The sequence below is a fragment of the Notolepis coatsorum genome (genome assembly GCF_963971535.1).
Source record: "Notolepis coatsorum genome assembly, contig: SCAFFOLD_3630, whole genome shotgun sequence".
Lineage (NCBI taxonomy): Eukaryota > Metazoa > Chordata > Actinopteri > Aulopiformes > Paralepididae > Notolepis > Notolepis coatsorum.
The window spans coordinates 10,001-16,819 of record NW_028172541.1 but is presented as its reverse complement, the minus strand read 5'-3'; the positions used below and the strand labels follow the sequence as shown (position 1 = coordinate 16,819).

Below are 6,819 nucleotides of genomic sequence, written 5' to 3'. Positions count from 1 at the left end.
CACAACTCGTCGCTCCCAAAACACCGGCAGGTTAGGTCCACCTGAGGACTCGGAGCAGCTCGACAAAATGTCAGAAGTTTGGAAGCATTTTAAAATGTAAACCGAAGCCAGTCCAATGTTGCAAGGCGGACGCTCCGCGTGGAGGAAAGAACAGAGCTGCGTTCTGTAAGGACTCGTGGTTGGTGGTGCGGACCCAATAGCAACAACAGGAACGAGAGAGAGAGACAGGCAGGACACAACGGGGTGTCGTTGGAAAAGGCTTTACTTGGCTTCAACTACAACAACAAAATAATAAGTACCACAGCATAACAATACCTAACGTGGAGACGAGCACAGCACTGACAGCTGTCATCTCTGCTGTGAGGAATTCAAGCGCCTTCCTCATCTCCTCAATCTCTCGGAGGCGAATTCCTTTTTTGGTGGCATTTCGTCGTTCTGTATATGTACCGTGGCACTTAATGAAACTTTGAGAATTGTTAGCCGTTTCAATTAAGTCCTTTAGGTGAATATAACTTTCCCTTGTCGGAGCTCTCTTTCCACGCTGCAACTCGGGTGACGTCACGACCTCCGGTGTTCAGACTGCAATACTCTCTGTCACAGCTGACAAACACAATACCTCTACGCCTCTCACGGAAGGGTGCTGCGTCGAAACACGACCACACGTTGATATTGATAACAACGGATGTGAAAAGATAGATTAACGGACCGACAGGGGAGTGACAGGAACAGGCAGAATATATAGGAGACTAATTACTAACAAGACACACCTGGACGACAAACAATGACAACAATAGATAACATGACAGTAAGGAACAACAATGATACATATAAATACAACACTAAACCAGACCGGGAAACAGAGTGGGTAACACACACAGGAATACAATAAACACATTGAACATTGAGGTAAACATTGAGGACATCAGGAGATTACACATATGAAAACCGACTAACAGAGGGAGTAACACGTTGAGTCCGCTAGAGGGAGCTGCAGGGCAGGCCTTCTGAGGCGGAGGGATCGTGTGGCCAGCCTGGGGAGGAATCGAACCAGGCTGGAAGAGCGGATCCTGACACGTTCAACACGACCAATCTAATACGCCACCTGAGAAACAGCCACAAACTGTTTGGTGCTTTGCCAAACAGCTGTATTGATTGCCTCGCTTGAATGAAGTTAACGTTCGCCTGGATAACGTCAACATTCGCTTTGTGAGGATTATCGTCTGCGTTTCAGACCAAAATGGAGCAAATCATTACGTAAGTCGAACACTGTGAATGTATACTAATGGGCAAACAGATTGAAACTTTGAATATTTCTCGTATGAAGCACATTCTCAGGGGCTCAGGGTGAATGTAACGTGAGCCGCCGCGCTCGACTGGGCTGTTGAGGCAACAGAGGGGCTTGTCTCGCTTCGCCAGTTTCTGACAAAAATGCATCAAATTGGTTACTAATGTGAAAGATCGAATCGGTATCGGCAGACACTCAAAATCACATGATCGGGATTGGATCGGGAGCAAAAAAATGCGATCGGGACATCCCTATTAGTAACTCTTTCTCTCTTTCTCTCCTCTCTCTCTCTCTCTCTCTCTCTCTCTATCCCCCCCCCCCCCCCCCCCCTCTCCCCCCCCAGGTCTTCCAGCAGTGATCACCACCTGCCTGGCTCTGGGGACGCGCCGCATGGCGAGGAAGAACGCTATCGTCCGCAGCCTCCCGTCTGTGGAGACTCTGGGCTGCACCTCCGTCATCTGCTCCGACAAGACGGGCACCCTGACCACCAACCAGATGTCTGTCTGCAGGGTGAGAGGAGGGGGGGGGGAGGGGGGGGGGGAGAGAGAGAGAGAGAGAGAGAGAGAGAGAGAGAGAGAGAGAGAGAGAGAGAGAGAGAGAGAGAGAGAGGGAGAGGGGGGGGGAGAGAGAGAGGGGGGGGGAGAGAGGGGAGGGAGGGAGAGAGAGAGAGAGAGAGAGAGAGAGAGAGGGGGGTGAGAGAGAGGGGGGGGGAGAGAGAGAGAGAGGGGGAGGGAGAGAAAGAGAGAGAGAGGGGGGGGGAGAGAGAGAGATGGAGAGAGATAGAGAGAGATATAGGGTGAATGGAGAGAGAGATAGAGAGAGATGGAGAGAGATAGAGATAGATATAGGCTGAATGGAGAGAGATATAGAGAGAGATATACTGTAGGGTGAATGGAGAGAGATAGAGAGAGATCTAGGGTGAATGGAGATAGAGAGATAGAGACAGATATAGGGTGAATGGAGAGAGAGATAGACAAAAGGAGATAGAGAGAGATAGACAGAGAGAAAGAGGGTGAGATTGAGAGAGAGATAGAGAGACAGACAGAGAGAGATGAAGGGTGAATGGAGAGAGATAGAGAGATAGAGGTTGAATGGAGATGTAGACAGAGGGTGAGATAGAGAGAGAGGGAGATTGAGGGATAGAGGAAGGATGGAAGATAGAGCGATATATGGAGTTAGAGAGATAGATGGAGATAGAGAGATAGATGGAGATAGAGAGATAGATGGGGATAGAGAGATAGATGGGGATAGAGAGATAGATGGAGATAGAGAGATATAGAGAGATAGATAGATAGATAGATAGGGGATAAAGAGATAGATGGAGATAGAGAGATAGATGGGGATAGAGAGATAGATGGAGATAGAGAGATATAGAGAGATAGATAGATAGATAGATAGGGATAAAGAGATAGATGGAGATAGAGAGATAGATGGGGATAGAGAGATAGATGGAGATAGAGAGATAGATGGAGATAGAGAGATAGATGGAGATAGAGAGATAGATGGGGATAGAGAGATAGATGGGGATAGAGAGATAGATGGAGATAGAGAGATAGATGGAGATAGAGAGATAGATGGGGATAGATGGAGATATATGGAGATAGAGAGATAGATGGGGATAGAGAGATAGATGGAGATAGAGAGATAGATGGGGATAGAGAGATAGATGGAGATAGAGAGAGATAGATGGAGATAGAGAGATAGATGGGGATAGAGAGAGATAGATGGAGATAGAGAGATAGATGGGGATAGAGAGATAAATGATAGAGTGATGGAGGGATGGAGATAGAGAGATAGATGGAGATAGAGAGATATAGATGGAGATAGAGAGATATAGATGGGGATAGAGAGATAGATGGAGATAGAGAGATAGATGGAGATAGAGAGAGATAGATGGGGATAGAGAGATAGATGGGGATAGAGAGATAGATGGGGATAGAGAGATAGATGATAGATGATAGAGTGATGGAGGGATGGAGACAGGAACATGTCAGTGTGATGAATGGATCAGAAGTTCTTCTAATCAAATCTATCTTTAATCAACTAATCGATGAACTGCTCCACTAACCCCGTGTGTAGATGTTTGTGGTGGACCGTGGCTCGGCGGAGAGCTGTGACCTCAGCGAGTTCTCCGTGACGGGCTCCACCTACGCGCCAGAGGGGGCTGTGTGAGTGGCTTTAACCTTTAACCTTTAACCTTTTCACTGTTTAACCTTTAACCCTCTTACAGCCCAATTAGACCTTCCTGCCCTGTCTGTCCCGCATGCGCGTGAATACTTTCGGCAGCCAACTTGCCCTTCCGCGTTGCTCTGATTGGCCGAGCGAGCGCATGAGCCGCGACGCGCTCCTCTGCCAGGCAGGAATACTGCGCTCCGCTCAACCCAATTTATACAAATGGAAGTATTGATTACGCCGTAACGAATCATTACAAAAATATACCGTTAACTGGAATATGTTGTTTCTTTACACATATGTTGGATTATGTAATTGGTTTGTCATGACAAACCAATAAAAAATCACGAATTACCCGGTGGCTACAACAACACACAGTGACTACATGCATCATTGTTTACAATGAACGGTGGGGCTAATCGACACGGACTGGACACGGACGCGTTAAACTAACCTAAAGTTAGTTGTTCACCAACAATCTACAGACACAAACAAACACAGAACCGGACTGTTATATTAAATTAATTGATTGCTGTTTAACGCGTCCGTGTCCAGTCCTTTCGATTAGCCCCTGTCGTACTAGCCAGCAGCGTATCTAAGAGTAAGTAAGAGATGTGTACAGATATAGATATAGTATTAATAGGTTGCCGGTAGTCCTACCTGAGATGGCGCAGCTGAGGTGGAGTTGATTGATTGATTGATTGATTGATTGATTGATTGAAAACTTTATTAACAGATTGCAGAATGGGTACAGTACAGTACAGCTCAATACATACAATTGTTAAGGGGATGCAGACCAGAGAAAGACTTTCGTCTTGTTTACATCAGGGTCCCCCATTTTCAATTCATCATAACATATATGACATACATGACATACAGATAGACAGTACTGCTACATCTATACATTTATGACATACCAGATTTACAAATACAGTACTGTTTGTGATACAAAAAGAGTCCAGAAAAGAGAGTATATACATTTGACGTGAAAACTGTACATTGGAGGTGGTTGGGTGGGTGGGGGGGGGGGGGGGCGGGGGTACTGTACAACTGTACAAGCAAAACTGTACATTGGAATATTGACAACCATACTAGGTAATTTACTGTACATTGGAGGGGGTTGGGTTAGGACGAGGCTGCAGGGGCCGAATAGAAATGCGAAATACTAGTCGTTTGCCCGCGGGTTATGCTCAGCGCGCTGCATGTGCGACTCGACTGCTTTCACCCCCATCGTCCCGCGTTTAAAAGCCTTTCTGCAGAGTTTGCAGCGGGGGCCTCGTGACAGTGTTGACTGGGACCAACCACGGTGCAAACACTGGGTCAACGAGCCAGTTCTCATTACATTTGCACTTTCCCATAACGAGTGCAAACGCCTCCTGGGGCAGTTCGACTAACGTAACGTCAGCGTTATCGATCGCTAAAGTTAGCTATAGACTCCGTTGCTGATATAGTTCCACGTAAAACATAAGGACCTCTGTTGGTTCCGCTCATTCCGGTCTGCGTGATGCTACAAAAACGGTAAATAAAAAGTCAGACTTTTCTTGGCGTGAGCTGACGTTTGGACGGTTAGCTGCAGGTCTGCTCTACATCCTGTAGCTGCTTCCTGGTCCCTTTTTCCTGACTGTGTTTTTGTAGTTTTTCAGTGTTTCCCTGTATTGAAGACGTGTGTTCTGGTTGTCTGGGTCTCTGTGTTTTTGGTTTGATAGGTTCCTTACTTTATAATCTCTCTCTCTCTCTGTCTCTCTGCCAGGTTTAAGGATGGCGTGGTGGTGAGGAGTAGTCAGTATGAGGGTCTGGTGGAAATGGCTACTATCTGCGCTCTGTGTAACGATTCCTCTCTGGACTACAACGAGGTAAGGACTACAGATATGGCTGCCGTGGCTTGAGGAGATAGGGGATGTAGTATAAATATACGTCTTGTAGTGTATCAATATATATTACATACAAAATCACTGCAATTGAGTATTAATCTAACAACTGGTATCTCCTGTGTGTGTGTGTGTGTGTGTGTGTGTGTGTGTGTGTGTGTGTGTGTGTGTGTGTGTGTGTCTGTGTGTGTGTGTGTGCGTGCATGCGTGCGTGCGTGTGTGTGCGTGTGCGTGTGTGGTGTGTGTGTGCGTGCGTGTGCGTGTGTGGTGTGTGTGTGTGTGTGTGTGTGTGTGTGTGTGTGTGTGTGTGTGTGTGTGTGTGTGTGTGTGTGTGTGTGCAGACTAAAGGTGTGTTTGAGAAGGTGGGAGAAGCTACAGAAACCGCTCTGTGTTGTCTGGTGGAGAAGATGAACGTCTTCGACACGGAGATGCAAGGGTTAATACCCCCTGAGAGAGCTACTGCCTGCTGCCAGGTGAGGAGGGGGGGAGAGAGAGAGAGAGGGGGGAGAGAGAGAGAGAGAGAGAGAGAGAGAGAGAGAGAGAGACAGAGAAGGGGGGGGAAGAGAGACAGAGAGAGAGAGAGAGAGGGGGGAGAGAGAGAGAGAGACAGAGAGAGAGAGAGAGAGACAGAGAGAGAGAGAGAGAGCGCTACCGCCTGCTGTATATAGCTCGCTCTCTATCCTCCGTTAGCTGCCAGCAGTGAGTGACTGTCAAACGGCCCAATCTGGAGTAGATAGAGAAACGAAATAGATATAGTGGATATGCAGATGCGTTCGTTAGAGAAAACGAATTTCAATATTCTATGCCTTACTTCAGCACACTGCCAGCCAGCCTGAATGCAATAGAGAGATACACTTTCAATTTAGATGGAGAGAAGATAATCTCCAGATTCAGATTCAACACAAACGGTTCCAAGTCAAGTCAAGTCAAGTCAAGTCAATTTTATTTATAGCACATTTCCAGGCAGCGGCAGCTGGCACCAAAGTGCTTCACAGGCAGGTTGATAAAAACAAAATAATATGATGCAAGATATAAGATTAAAACACAGTAAAGCAATGAAAGTAATAAAAACAGGTAGGACACAGTAAAACAAAGAGGATAGAAGGGCCAGGGGTCTAGTGGTGATTAAGTGGGGGGAAGGCCAAGGAGAACAGGTAGGTTTTTAAAAGTGATTTAAAAGCCTGCACGGTCTGGGCGGTCCGTACGCTGAGGGGGAGGCTGTTCCACAATCTAGGTGCTGCGGTGGAGAAGGCTCTGTCTCCCCTGGTCTTGAGCCTAGTTCTAGGCACCACCAGTAGCAGCTGGTCGGCTGATCTGAGGGATCGGTGGGGAGTGTGGCGGTGCAAGAGCTCGGATAGATAGGGAGGAGCCGTGCCATTTAGTGATTTAAAAACATTTAGGGCTAGTTTAAAATATATTCTAAAACGAACAGGCAGCCAGTGGAGCGAGGCTAGAACTGGGCTGATGTGCTCATGTTTTTTTGTTTTGGTGAGG

General features: G+C 46.9%; 1 pseudogene across 1 annotated transcript in view; it reads left to right on the top strand.

Annotated features, from left to right (window-relative positions):
* Window positions 1-1,628: 1,628 nt before the first annotated feature.
* Window positions 1,629-6,819, top strand: part of LOC311247707 (sarcoplasmic/endoplasmic reticulum calcium ATPase 1-like) — a 12,399-nt pseudogene continuing 7,208 nt past the window's right edge. Inside the window, exons 1-4 of the transcript XR_014621021.1 lie at window positions 1,629-1,795; window positions 3,365-3,453; window positions 5,208-5,310; window positions 5,667-5,798. The product of XR_014621021.1 is annotated as a sarcoplasmic/endoplasmic reticulum calcium ATPase 1-like (transcript). The remainder of the gene's footprint in view (window positions 1,796-3,364; window positions 3,454-5,207; window positions 5,311-5,666; window positions 5,799-6,819) is intronic.